Source organism: Pogona vitticeps, chromosome 3, assembly GCF_051106095.1.
Source record: "Pogona vitticeps strain Pit_001003342236 chromosome 3, PviZW2.1, whole genome shotgun sequence".
NCBI lineage: Eukaryota > Metazoa > Chordata > Lepidosauria > Squamata > Agamidae > Pogona > Pogona vitticeps.
In genome coordinates this window covers 144,894,334-144,909,492 of record NC_135785.1, presented here as the reverse complement: position 1 = coordinate 144,909,492, position 15,159 = coordinate 144,894,334, and the positions used below count along the sequence as shown (strand labels likewise).

Sequence of the window (15,159 nt, the reverse complement as noted above, 5' to 3'; positions counted from 1 at the left end):
GTTACTGAAAGCACTCAGGACTGGAACAAGCAAAACTGCTCCATGCTTTTGTCATGCAGAAACACCTCGAATATTTCTTATAAAATTGTATGTGAATTCCCTGGAGATACATGGCAAAATGTCCCTTTTACTCCATTAGCTTCCTTAAAGCAAGTCTAAAACTAGACATGAATCTGCAACATTGTATCTTTCTTGGGATTCTCTTGCTGGTAAGCCTTTCCCATGCATACTAAGTTTATAACAAAGTCACTATTTCTCATTCTTGAAAGGCCTTTTTGCAGGATCATTCATTCAGCCCCTGCAGCCTGGATTTTTTTTTTTCAAATTGAAAAAACAGTGTGTGGGACCAACCATTCCCTTTCAAGAGAAGCAAGATTACTCTTTTCAATTTGTATGAGCTATTTTAAATCTGGAGACTTTGGAGGTCTCTTGTTTCTGCATGGAGGGAAACAGTTTTACTTAAAAAAACACAATACCTCCAAAGCCATTTGCCCAAATGTCACCAACATTTATGCAGAGCAAGGGCAGACTATCTGTTGCATCTGTGCCAAATTTGGTGCTAATACAAGCTCCAGCTTCAAAGTTATAATTTTTCATTTGTGCTGCCCCTCTTTTTCGAATTGTCTTGTTGAATGTTGGTTTGTTCTATTGCACAATAACATTGATGCAGGACTGAGCAGCTATAATACTGCAGACCACCTGAGGATTTCTTCCATCACTGTGCCTGTATGAAGGCCTTCTCACAGTGATACATAACACCTGCAAAATTAGCTAATGCATTGTTCCTTTTCTCAGTACAGAGCGAAGCAGTATAAATTAATTTGTGCAATTATGCCCAGGGAATCACTAATAGGAACATTCCAAATTACTGTAATTGCAGCTTTGGTTTTTGTTTTTAGCAACGGGCAAGTTACATGCTCTGTAAAGAACCAAGTGTATTGTCTTTTGGAATGTAATGATGTAGAGAGCAGCAGCTGCTGCTGACCTGCTATGTGGTGGCAGGGAGGTGAGCTAAGGGGAATCAAAGAGCTTTCCTGGATTTTTCCAGTGAACAAGATGTTGATCAGCTGCATGCTATCTTGCATGCTTGCTCTGTTCTAGGTTTGGACGTTCCAGGTCACATCGACAAACTTTTTCCAAAGAAACACATCTCTATCCATGAGCAGATGCTTAAGGTGAATATAAATTGGCATCTGAGTCTACTTAGTTTCCCGCAGGACCCTATCATACATGCAGCTAAAACAGTAAGCTGAAAACAGAGCATACCTATGAGGTTCAGTAAGAATTGCTCCTGTGTAAGTGGATTGTGACCCTGTTTAAAAGAGTCTCATTACTGCATGGCACCATGGTATCAGCTGGTGGAGTTGCTGAATTGTATTGTTGTGTAATTTGATGAGTAGTAATTATGACGTACAGGAGGTGCATATCAACTAACTATTGGAGAGGTAGCTGCTCTGTCCAGCTGAAAAGCTGGCAATCCTGCCAACTACTGTTCAGCAAAGACTTAGACACCTTTTGATTTATGTACACTTAAATCTGCGTATTTCCTAAGGAGCTGCAGATGGTTGTTGTAGAAGCAACCAGAATTCAAGGGGAAGGGTAATATGTAGAGAAGAGAAAAAGAAAAAGGCAGCTGGCAGGTAAAAGGCATCTTCATTCCACAGAGTCCTGCAAGAATTTCAGCACCCCATCGCTGGTCACTGCTTGACCTTCTATCCCCTTATTTTCTGTTTACCTCACCAATATCCAGGGAGCCATTTTGTCTAGCTTCATCTTACACAAAAATGTAGCTGTCTTTGTTTCTGATCTTTAACAGCATTCACCTCCATATATATTTTTTTTCCAAGGAGTTTGTGGGAATTCATATTGGGGAGGTAAGTAATGGTGAGAGATAGAGCACTGATCTTTAATTGATTCACAGCTTGTTCCTACATGATCAAATGTCTGCTGGTTAAATATTGACCTATCTAACAGTATAAACAGGGGTGATGGACATCTCGACATCTCGGCGGCCTTTGATACCGTCGACCACGGTATCCTCCTGGGGAGGCTCTCTGAGTTGGGAATTGGTGGCTCGGCGCTCGCCTGGCTCCGTTCCTTCTTGGGGGACCATCCCCAGAGAGTGCAGCTTGGGGAGAGTGTTTCAGCCCCACGGAGTCTCAATTGTGGGGTTCCACAGGGGTCGATTATCTTGCCAATGCTGTTTAACATCTATATGAGGCCTCTGGGAGGGATCATCAGGGGGGTGTGGGGCTTCGTGTCATCAATATGCTGATGACACCCAGCTCTACATCTCCTTTTCACCAACTGCAGGTGATGCCGTCCTGTCCCTCCAGCGCTGCCTGGGAGCTGTACTGAAATGGATGCAGGAAAATGGGCTGAGGCTGAATCTGGACAAGATGGAGGTTCTGAGGGTGGGTGGCCCCGTGGTTGGTGGCTTGGGTGACTGTCTCATGTTTGGGGGGGGTGACCCTGGCCGCAAAGAGTTGGGTCTGCAGCCTGGGCATACATCTGGACCTGACACTCACCATGGAAACTCACCGCACCGCCTTTTTCCATCTCTGGCGGATTGCCCGGCTGCGGCCTTATCTCGACACGGGGGCACTCATTACCTTGGTGCATGCGGTCGTAATCTCAAGATTAGAGCACTGTAACGCGCTTTACATGGGGCTGCCTTTGATGCTGATGCGGAAACTTCAGGTGGTGCAGAATGCGGCGGCCAGACTCCTCACTGGAGTGAGAAAATACCAACGTATTTCTCCAACTCTGGCTACATTGCATTGGCTGCCCATTCGTTTCCGCATCAACTTCAAAGTCTTAATGCTTACTTTAAAAGGTTCCCCTTGACAATTTTTGTCCAGTCGTGTCCGACTCTAGGGGGCAGCGCTCATCCCGCTCTTCAAGCCATAGAGCCAGCGTTTGTCCGAAGACAATCTTTCCGTGGTCACATGGCCAGTGTGATTTAGACACGGAACGCTGTTTTACCTTCCCACCGAGATGGTACCTATTTATCTTCCCACCGAGATGGTACCTATTTATCTACTCGCATTTGCATGCTTTCGAACCGCTAGGTTGGCGGGAGCTGGGACAAGCAACGGGTGCTCACTCCGTCACGTGGATTCGATCTTACGACTGCTTGGTCTTCTGACCCTGCAGCACAGGCTTCTGCGGTTTAGCCCACAGTGTCACCACGTCCCTCTTACTTACAAGACCCTAAATGGTTTAGGACCTCGATATTTGGCGGAATGCCTGCTCCCACCAAGGTCTACCTGGATCACCCGTGCGAGTCAGGAGGTGAGGCTGAGGAGCCTGACGCTGAGAGAGGCCTGGAAGGAAAAGACATGAAACCGGGCCTTCTCGGTGGTGGCTCCTCGCCTCTGGAACAACCTCCCTTCAGAGATTCGTGTGGCCCCCACGCTGGGAATCTTTAAAACCCAATTAAAAAGATGGTTGTACATCCAGGCCTTCCCTCCAGTCAATACCTGATTTCTTTTCTATTCCTTCTTATTTTATTCTCACTCTATTTTATTGTAACTGTATCAAATGATTATGTAATGTTCTTGTGTTTTATTGTTTTATCCTATACTGGAAGCCGCCTAGAGTGGTTGAGTAGACCAGATAGGCGGGGTATAAATCAAATAAATGAACAAACAAACAAACAAACAAACAAACAAACAAACAAACAAACAAACAAACAAATAAATAAATAAATAAATAAATAAATAAATAAATAAATAAATAAATAAAACATCTTACATATATGGTAGGATTCTCACATGTCTTGTATCTGAAGGGGACAATCTTCACTTTGAAGGTGGTCTCCATTTGAAGAGTTGAACAATGAAAGTGTCATTGAGCATATCAACAGAATAGTACTCACACAAGTGATTCCCAACTTTGGGGGCTGTCTGCAAAATTGGTCACATGATGGCTGCCTTCCTAAATGCGGGCATGATTTCTGTTGCTTGTGCAGTTTTTAGTAGGATTCTGACAACAACAACAACAAAACCCTAAGGAGGGAGATCAGGAACCTCAAAAGTGCCATGCCACAGTGAGCTCATAGACAAGTGCAGTAGTCCCACCAGGCAGACAGATTATCAAGCCACACTCAGAGCCCCCACCCCATCACCACCACCCCACTTTGGTGAGAAGCATTGTAAAATCTCCTTTCTAATTGAATGTGCAGTTTTATGCAAACCAGGGTTCTTTTTGTTGTTCTTTTTAGTAATATATAGGTGGCTACTCTATTCTTGAGGCAAAAGAAAATGTTCCTTCTCTATTCAACCTATAGGCTGGAGTCCTTGACGGCTCATAATAGCAACAACAATAACAATGGCCATTGTTTTGTAATGCAGACTGTTACAAACAGCTATGATGTCACCTGTCCTTCAAGGTTTAGGCTGGAGTGTTAACATCCAATGGTGGTCGGAAAGCGGGACATCAGGGGGAGGAGCTGGGATATATAGGGGTGTGAATGTGTGTGAGGGGCAGATCAGGATTTGTGAGTGTTGAGATGAGATAGTGATCAGATTGTGTGGAGATATGAGTCTGTGTGAGCTAGAGCCTTTCTTTATGTGATTACCTGATTTATTTGTTATACCAATCTTAATGTACCAATCAATAAACTTTAGTTATTTTGTTTGAAATCCATTCCGGCCTGAAGATACTTATTGCAGGGGATGGATGGTGGCAGACTACCAGAAGAGTAACAGTGGAGTGACGTAGCGACCTTCCTTGGTGAGGTAGAAGGAGGCCGTTACACAGACTACTCCCAAATTTTATACCATATTTTGTCTGATGAAGAGTTCTAGAGAATGTGAGAGTCTGCTTTCCTTGTAACTTTTTAATGGTTCAGTAGAGGTATTACTCAACCAGAACTCAGTTTCTATGGATGGGTCACGTGGATACCTTTTCTATTTGCCATGACAGGCAGCAAAGTTGCTACTCTCCACCAACTGGCCAGTTAAACAACAACTCCCATTGTTTCACTTCAGTATCACACTTCAACTGCTCTTATTCCCCAGTCATGTTTTAAATTATTTTTTTCTGAATTCACTCCCTGGAGTCCTGCTTTTGTTTCAGCAACATTTGTGGGTTAATAACAGCTGGTTCCCTGTTAATTGTCATTTACATATGGTAGCAGCTGAAGGTCAAATTGTGGCTTCTCTGGAGTGTTCTGCAAATTTTGCACCGTTGACAAAATTTCTGCTCTGGAGAACGGCAATGACAAGCTGTCTGTCTTTTGAAGCTATTTGCATATACCTAGCGCTTGTTATCTGGTCCAAGGATTTATTGCTAAAACATTTGCTGACATGCTAGAGCTTGGAAACTTGCCAATGTTGTTTTGCAACTCAAATTCCTCTGCATGTACGCTATTTGATGAGTGTGCTCTGTTGTCTGGATTAGTTCATGACATTCTGCTGCCTGAGGCAAAGGACAAGAAGCTCTCCACCCCCCACCCCCACCTCCATTCTGCATACAGAAGTTGTTTGTACAGTACTTCAAAAATGGTGAGAGGACAGCATCTTGCACTGCACCTATGAGCAGCCTAGGGTGGCTAAGGGATACAGCGGAGGCACATAGAGCTGTGCTCTCCAGCACTTTACCATGGTCCTGTGCCACCTCAGGTATCTGACATGGTTGCCTCACTCTGCCTGTTGTTAGGATTGGCCCTGCATGTTATATATGAAAATCATGACAGGTTTGCAAGAATTAACTTCTGCTAAACCAACTCGATGAAGATATTTCTTCTTGGTCCAACCATATACATGACTTTGAGGAGTGGACATGATCAAGGCTGACTCTACAGTGAAGCAAAGTTTTCCCTCACTACGCTTTTCTACTTCCTTAGTCTCTTTGATCTAATCATAGACCAATCTGGTTCTTCAAAGGTTCTTCTACTCTACATACATTCAAAGACAACCCTTCAATTCCTGGGAGCTTTTTCAAGGTGTCTTAGGAGATCTAGTTAGCCTGATTGCTTCAGATACATGATTCTTGAAATGCTTTCTGCTTTCTGTGTCGGGTGGGTGGGGAATAAGCCTAGACACAAATGAAATGACCAAAGTTGCATATGTAGCCCGTTTCTCAAGGCAACATAAGCAGAAGTTTCTGAGAATGGGCTTTAGGTTAAAGTTATTATCATGCAGTGACATTACTGTGCAGCAGAGCAAATCCACATTCTACAAAGCAATTCTAAAAATACAGAGAACTGAAAGAAAAAATTATAACTTAGCTGCTGGAATTTGGATCAGCACCAAATATGACACAGATATAGCAGAATTACTCCATGCCAAATTTGGGGATGTTTGTACAAAGGCTTTTTGAATAATGATTTTTTAAAAAGTAAATCTGTTTTACACTCCATGTAGGAACAAGTCACCCTAAACATCCGCAAATTTAAAATAGTTTATGCAAATTGAAGAGCATCTTGTTTCTTGCCTTTCACCTGCCACCATATAGCAGCTCAGCAACTGCTGCTCCTCTCCACTGTTCAAATTTGTCGAAAAACAGTACTGACAATTGCATTGTGTTTCGGTGAAAAGTGGTTAACTGATGAAAAAAGGAGTTGGCTTCTGGGATTTGCCTTTAGTTGGTGTCACTTTGTGAAAGGTACTGAGCACAGGAGAGTATCCTGTAGACCATTTTCCCTGCTGCCATTGATGTTATCAACGTTCACGCTGCCTTTTGCTATGTAAAGCTAGGCAACTTTTTTTCCTGCTTGCAACATGGGTGCAATATTATGCAGCAATATTGGGCATTTCCTGATGTTTTGAATCATGGATTAAAAACACAATGTCCCACAATAATAAACTAGAGGGTTGTTTTTTTAAAAAATGGAATCATGATTTCTATTTCTTCATCTTGTTCCTTTGTCACCCTTTGAGATTTCATGATTTTTTTTCAAGATAGGAATCAAGCTCTTGTCTCCCATATCAAATGCCTTACCGCATCAGTGGTAGGAAATTTTCCAGCTGGCTTTCAGACACAGCCTTCTGATTAATCTCTGTAGCTACCCTTTCTAGGTTTGGGGAATATGCTCTGGACCCTTGATTTGTGTTATGGACTACATACTGTCAGCACTGTAATAACGCACAACAACATGTTCGATGATTAAGAGGCAATTTTAAAGTTGGTTACTCTCTCTTTTTTGCCTTTATAATGACATTTTATCCTACGGGAACAAGAAAGCATCAGATCATTGTGTCTCCTGTCATACTAGTAAATCTCCCACAATTCTGAGGTGAGATACCCTCTCCTTCAGTCCACCAGTCAGCCTTTCTCCCTGCATGTACATCATCTAAAATCATGATGAGAGTCTCTCTCTTCTTGGTATTTGTTCACACGGCAGACAAAGTTGCCTTTGGAGTTTTGGCCAGAGATTTGAAAAAATATTATTATTTGTTTGTTTCTAGACTATAAGACAAAATCCTCTGTATTTTAGGATTTCTGTGTGTGTGTGTGTGTTATGCTCTAAAAAACAAATGTTTCTGAGTTGTGATATTGTCATCAGAGGCCATTGCTTAACTTTAGACATGAAAACCCAATGTAGATAGTGTGGGCAGTGCCATGTAAGAGTGCATGGGTGGGTGAGTATGCAAAGTTTGTTTTTGAATAATTCCCCATTTTTAAAAATAAATTTTTTTATAAAAAATAAAATTAATACATCAGGAAAAACATGATTTGTCTACAGCCTACTCTTGAATGTGCTAGGGTTTTATTTGTAGAGTTTTAAAAATCAACATAGTTTACAGCTGTGATTCCAACGCAGCCCACAGGTAATCTGAAGCAGTCCACTCCCTTCTACCTCTTCAGGACTGTCACTTCATTCCATTAGGTAGGAAAGAGGAAACTGAAGGAAGAGAGGTGTGTAGGTGGGAGAATACATTGGAGACACAGTGACCGACACAGTGTGCATGGTCTATTGATGCTGCAGCAGCCCTTGTATGATACGCTTTCATGTGTCAGCTGTTTGCAAAACCATACATTGGCGGAGGCTACTTGAGTATCCAAGCAAAACAGCAAGGGAAGTAGGGAGAAGTGAGGGGAGGAAATGGCATGATATCTACAGAGGGACAAAGGAGTGAGATTTAAGTGCTTCCCCTGACACACAGATCATCAGGGGAAGCACTGACTTAACAGTGGGTAGGATTACAAGGGGTTGTTTGCTGTTTGGATGGGAGGAGCACACCAAATGGCACATTTCTCTCCCCCCCCCCCGGCCTCAACAGACCCTTTGTAGTCCAATCTATCTCAGACCCCAAACTACCAGTCTGGACAGGTGCTTAGTCAATTTAAGTCAATATTTCTTACACTGTGGATGTGATCAGACGACTGCTAAGGGGCATACCTAAAAGCCTTTCTCACCAGAAAGGCTTGCTTTAGTGTGAGTGACCTCCCTTTAAGTGACCCTTGTGTTTGCTAGGGAATCGTGCCAGCCTGCCTTCCAACAATACAAGCTTTACAGCTGGACCAAAAAGATTCAGCTTGGGCACAGGTTGGGCTGGAGTTCATTTCCCTGTACATTCTTAGTGCCTCCACCGTTCTCCCCAGCAGAAGAGAGCACAAAACAGGCTGTGGTATGTATGTATGTATGTATGTATGTATGTATGTATGTATGTATGTATGTATGTATGTATGTATGTATGTATGTATGTATGTATGTATGTATGTATGTAGGTAGGTAGGTAGGTAGGTAGGTAGGTAGGTAGGTAGGTAGGTAGGTATGTAGGTATGTAGGTATGTAGGTATGTAGGTATGTAGGTATGTAGGTAGGTAGGTAGGTAGGTAGGTAGGTAGGCAGGCAGGCAGGTAGGCAGGTAGGCAGGCAGGCAGGCAGGCAGGTAGTACCCATCTAGCAGCCCAGGCCACTCTGGGTGGTTTACAACAAATAACAAAAAACATCAAAGTAGCAAAATAACAAATAACGACATCAATACACTAGGGGTGCAAATCAAAAGCCATAAAGTGCAGTGAGGATAAAATTACAATACAATAAATACACTTAAAAGCGTAACAAATATAAAAACATTGCATGGAATGGCAGAATGAGAGAAGTCAACACTTTCTTGACCAATGCTGTTTGTTTCAAAGCATGCAATCAATCACGAGAGCCCTTGTCTCATTTCTGGGGTGTAAGAAGGGGTTTTTCAGAAACCAAGTAGGTATTTCTTCTTTTTCTTAAAAGGTGCAGTGGCATGTGGCTGTGAGGAAAAAAAGAGGAAAACATCTTGTGCTGGTATTATCCACCTTCTCAACCACCCACTCAAAAATGTCAAGAAAATGTTTGATGAGGTACTCCTCTCTTTATCTGCAATTATCTTTGATTAAAATTTTCTAAATCTGTGTTCCCTGCATTTAGCTTCCCTACAGATTTTGGTGGCTGCCTTTGTGTTTTACAGATTGCAGACTACAGCTGTCATGCTACTATGAATGTTGGCATTTGGTGCCATGTTGGTTTCTTTCTCCAGTTTCTTCCTCCAGTTTCTTTTCTTATGAACATTTTAAAAAAAACTGAATTGGAAGTTTTAGGACAGAGCCATAGCTCATGGCCTGTGGATGCTTCTGCATTTCATTCTCTCTGTTCCTGCCTCTGGCCAAACATGCTTTGGAGCTTTATGATATTCTGCAAAGAACTGCTCAATCATTGAGGATAGCAGAAGAAAAAGCAACAACAGGACTTGCTGATTATGTATTGTTTCCTATCACATATGGCTCAAATCCGAAATCCTCACCTGTTTAAAAATATAGTTGGCTGATGGCCTTGTGAAGCCATAAAAAACTTGTAACGTATGTGCAGATTTCCATACTGGAAATTAGGAGATTTAAGATTCAAATTAAGAAAAAAAAGCTTTAAAAACACTGTTTCATTATAACTATAAGGTTGGACATGTCACTTTTGTTCAGGGCTGGGAATGATGGTAGATACAGTCCAACCATAGCTGGAAGACAAAATATTTTTCAACCCTTGAACAGAATGTATTTTCTTCTTCTCCTTCTTCTTTTCTCATCCCCTTGTTCCTTTGATCCCCAGTGGTTTACCAAGCTGCCCCCAATTATTATTAGCCATTCCTTCTCCACCAAGACTCCTGTCTCTTCTTCCCCAGCTCTTCTCTCAAGATCCATTCTGTTAACAAAGCCTTCCTGGACAACCCCTTGCTTTGCATCAGCCTATTCTCTTCCCACCCCATTTCACATGTATCTGCATTCAGTTAGAAAGCTTGTGGTATCAAGGAACTGATGAAATTGTGTTCATTACTTAGTGGGGTGCTTGTCAAGACTGGTGAGCTATAATCAATACTTTCATTTGCTTTGTGTATGTGGAAATTGGTGTGATCAAGACAATGCACAGAAAAAGGAACATTTTTTTTGCTTCTCACAATTATCCATCCCTGCTCAGAAACTCTACTTTGCCTGTATTGATTAAATGTCAGTGTGCAGAGCTAAATTATATCTTGCTCTTTCTAGCAGGTGCTTAAGGGTCTCCGATTCTTCTGAAGTGCCACCAAAGCACTAGGAAAGTTATAACTGCAGTCCCTTCCTACTCACCTCTTTGAATATGACACCATGGCAAGGACAGTCTCATGACTCATTTACAGCTACATAAGAGCTTCCATGTCAAATAACTGTCCCACTACCAGCAACCCGAAGCAGCTGAAAGAACCAAAGCATTTATCATGGTTAGTTTGTTGGCCTCCATCGCTGATGAGAAACATTTGCCTTGGTGGTTCCCACATGATGTGCCTAGTTCTTCTCGTCCCTAAGGATACAAATTCCTTATTTTATGCATGTATGAACACACTATATATGGGAAATAAATAATGCAGAGTAGCAGTTGGTTCAGAGACGCTAATAGAAAGAGCATTTTATTTTCTCCACCTTCCTTCAGACAGTTGCAGGCTATTATTGTTGCCGATTCAAATGGCCCAATGCAAAAGAGAACAGGGCTCTCTGCACCTTTAGCAGAAGAAGAAATATAAGCAACGAGACCACCTGAAATTCTTTCTGCTTCCACTTCTCTTTGAGGTGCAGGAGCTCTGTGTGTTTTTTTACATACAGCCATCCTATGAATGCTGATGCAACTTGCTGGAAAAGGGGCAAGTTTAACCAGAGAACTGTAGCTATGATAATGGCTCACCTCTCTTCACAGTAATGTTGCATAAGAGATGCTGTTTAACATTTTACTGTCAGAACATTGTGCTTATAATTGGCAGGGATGTTCTCTGGGTCAAATACAAGCTGTGGGAAAGGAAAGGAAAACAGGTTCTGTTTGTACTGAACTCCAGTTTACTTTCAGCTCACTTACTTAAGGAGAAGTAGTCTTGATTATTTAAAAGAAAAGAAAACTTCTTTACCCCATGAAACCTTTTAAGACATGAAGATATTTTAAAACACCAAAAGGATGTAAAAAGGGCAAACTAAATGCAATTCTAGGCAGGTTTATTCCTAAGCACATTATTTCCATATCTGTACTGACTGGATTGCAGCCTAGTGTTCACATGATCTGAATACTGGAAGTTCCAGGTTCAGTCTCCAGCGCTACCAGTTACTGAAAAGAGTGAGGAACATACAGCCTTCTAGCTGCTGTTAGAAGATAGCTGGAGATTATCTCTTGGAGCAGCTTGCTTCCTTTTTAATATTTGAGAACCCTCAGGTCCCCACCTCTCCTTTTACCATCACCCAATCCCCTTTTAACAAATAATTAAATGTGTAATATAAAATGAAACATATGCATAAATACTTAATAAAATTATTTTAAATTAAAAGTAAGAACAAATAGTTTTCCCTCAGCAATTCCTACATCCTTGTAACAATACCTGTTGCACACAGGTAAATCGTGATCCTCCAGATGTTGGAGTGCATCTCTTATAATCCTTGGTCATTAGTTGTGCAGTCTAGGGCTGGCTGATGTTTCAGACCAACAACATATAGAGGAACACAACTTCCTTCAATGCTCCATCTTACGATAAGCATCACCTTCTCATTTTGTCATCCTTTGGGAGGAAAGACAAGAGCCCTACTTAACATAGACTGATCTAAGAATCTGAATACCTGCAATCAAACCAAGCACAAAGTCATATTCAACCATCTCATCCCAGATCTGATATGAACTGCATCAATAAAAGTAAGACACAGACACCCCAAGTTAACTCTCTATGGCCTTCTTCTAAGAAAGCCTAGCACACTTTATAGGCGGCTTGTCAATGAAAGTGTAGTGCTTTGGGAGGACATTCATGATGTTGAGCAATCATACTTGCAAATGAAGCCTGTACTTACATTCTGATGACCAATCACAAAGAAAACCAGTCTAATTTGCAAACTATGGGAATATGAAAATCTCCTGCTGTTTTTTTTTTTCAGTTTGGGCCATAAGCTATATTAATACAGTATATAGTTTTGCTTTCATTCACCATTTTACTGGGTTGTTGCTATAATCTGTCTAACAATACTGCTAGGTAGGCGAAGAGGGTGGGCCTCTTGTGTCTTTAGTAGTAATATAGAGAAGGGTGTGCCAGCATTTACACTGACCTTGCTTTTCTTTTTCTCTACAGCTTCTAAAAGTGTGTGATGTGTCTTTTGCAATGGTCTGTTTTGCCTATTGTCCTCACCCTCTGGAAATGGAAGTAGAGAAACTCAGAGGCTGCAGTTCTATATCTACGTCTCTAGAGGCAAGCCTCTCTGAACTCAGTGGGACTTACATTTGAGTGGATATGTATAGAACTGCACTGTAAAATGGCAGAATTCAGTCATATTTATTCAGGAGCAAAACTGACTAAGTTCACTCTGTGCATATTGGGTGGCAGCCTTAGGCATGGAATGTCTTCCACTGATATATAGGGGTTTGCAGCTTCACTTACTGTGGCTCTGAGATGAGATTTCAGCTGGTGTGACCACCTGTGTTGCAGCTCATTACTTACTCACTACAGTGTATCAGCTCCCACGTGTATGCCCCTGCTTAATCTTTTCCTCCCGAGTCTAATTAATCCTGAAGATATTTCTTCACGGGGCATTTTTAAACTCTATTTCAGTTGCAGAATTATTTAGCATGAAAGGAAGTTATTTTTAAATAGACAAGAGCCTGCATACAATAGCATGAGTTAAATATTGAAACAGGTTAAATGGGCTGCAGCATAATAAAGAAAACACATGCTCTATATCTGAGATAAAAATTCTCAAGGACAGAGTTACTGAGATCTGTTCTTTCTTATGGATCCTTGGGACTTGACCATTTCCCCCCTGTTGGTTTCTTTAAAGAAAATAATCCATATGGGGCTACCATGGGGGATGTTCCCCATAAAACCAGTGCATTTTCACAGAAGGGTAAGGGGATGTTTAGCTTGATTTTTAAATATTCTACAAATGTGTTGGAAAACAATAGACAGCAAGAAGCACCCTTATTTATTTATTTATTTATTTATTTATTTATTTATTTATTTATTTATTTATTTATTTATTTATTTATTTATTTATTTATTTATACCCCGCCTATCTGGACTACCAGACCACTCTAGGCGGCTTCCAATACAAAATCAGACAGTAAAACACAGGTCAGACAATAAAACACGGGTAAGCGAGGCCACACTAGCTAGGGATAGGAATTGAACCTCTAAACATCTCTATGGTATAAAGTAGGGAAAGTTTGTTTCAATTTTTCTCTTAAATTAAAAGGGATACATTTTCCTATACCAGCCCATGGCAAATGCTATTCATTGGAATGTATTATAACAGCAAACACTAGCTGTTTTCATGCAGTACTTTTCAACTGAGCAGCTTGGCTGGCTCATGGAATTGGAGTACCTAAGGTAGAGAGTTTGATTCCCCAGAGTGCCTTCTGGGAGAAGAGCTATCCTATGTAGCCTTAGGTAACCGGAAACATCCCAGAATGTCTCTAGAAGAAGTAAATGGTGAACCAAATCTGAATGCTTTATATCCAGAAAATCCTGACAAGGATTGCCATAGGTTAGAATTGACATGATGGCACATAATTATTACCGGTATTTTTCAATTGTCAAGGAAAATGGCTCTCCAGTTTATGTACCACGTTTCCCTGAAAATAAGACAGGGTCTTATATTAATTTTTGCTCCAAAAACACATCAGGGCTTATTTTCATGGGATATTTTATTTTACAATCAGGTCATCTTCTGGTTCCTGCACAATGCTGCACAATGGTGGAGGGCGGGGTTTCACTTAACTAGGGCTTATTTTTGGGGAAACAGGGTACCGCACCATGAACTGTGCACAAATTTGCAAGGATATAAGGAGTGAAAAATATCAGGACACAAACAGTGCACCTTAGTTACATGGCTGTGCGGTCAATACTTCCTCAATGCTGAGCAAGGCCAGAGCCACCCCCTCCCTCCCTCCCTTTAGGGTGACCACCTACAATAGATGGCAGGCCTCTTGCAGTCTTTAGTAGTTCTGGAAACAAAGGCATGTGAGTCAAGTTTAGGCTTTCAGTAGCTACACTGTGGTTGAGAATCTTTTTTAACAAAGTGATTGATGGTGCAAGAGCCCAGTACTTATTTGCCTTCAACTGCTATCTTACCCCCCTCTCCTAGGCACGCGCACGTGTGCCCATGCACACACACACACACACACACACACACACACACACACACACACAGAGAGAGAGAGAGAGAGAGAGGGAGAGACTCTTGGTTAATTACAGATTCTATGCTTTTCAGGAAGGGGGTCATAGGATACAGGAGGGAGAAAGGATCTACTTGTAGCTCCTCAGCTGTGATCCCATAAATTCCTTCCTCCTATGTGGCAATGTTCCCACAGATGCAAATGGGACTTTCAGAAAGTGGGCCACCCTAGGCCAAATATGAGAAATATTTATTAAAAATTAAAGAGCAGGGCTAAAGAGTTCTGAAAGCTGCAGTCCCCCCATAATAATTTTTCCCATTTCTATTTGGGGCCAACCCAAGCAGGTTCAAATGGTGCTACAGGCAGGAGGTTCCTCACCCTTGTACTAATAGAAAGCACAACATGAATAAGGAAATTACAATTTAACTGTAGAATTTAATTTAAAGCAGCAGCCCAGTTGCGTTTTTGTCTGTAACATGTAACAAAACACAATGCATTACATTGTGTGGAGATTCTGTTTCTACATGGACAGCCAATGAAGGGCTTTGAGTCTGAACAAATTTCAGAGG

At 41.5% G+C, this 15,159-nt stretch overlaps 1 protein-coding gene across 1 annotated transcript in view; it reads left to right on the top strand.

Moving 5' to 3' along the window:
- Positions 1-15,159, top strand: part of KCTD12 (potassium channel tetramerization domain containing 12) — a 58,664-nt gene that overhangs the window by 11,061 nt on the left and 32,444 nt on the right. Inside the window, exon 2 of the transcript XR_012085345.2 lies at positions 9,188-9,294. The gene's annotated coding sequence lies outside the window, so the exon portion shown is untranslated. The remainder of the gene's footprint in view (positions 1-9,187; positions 9,295-15,159) is intronic.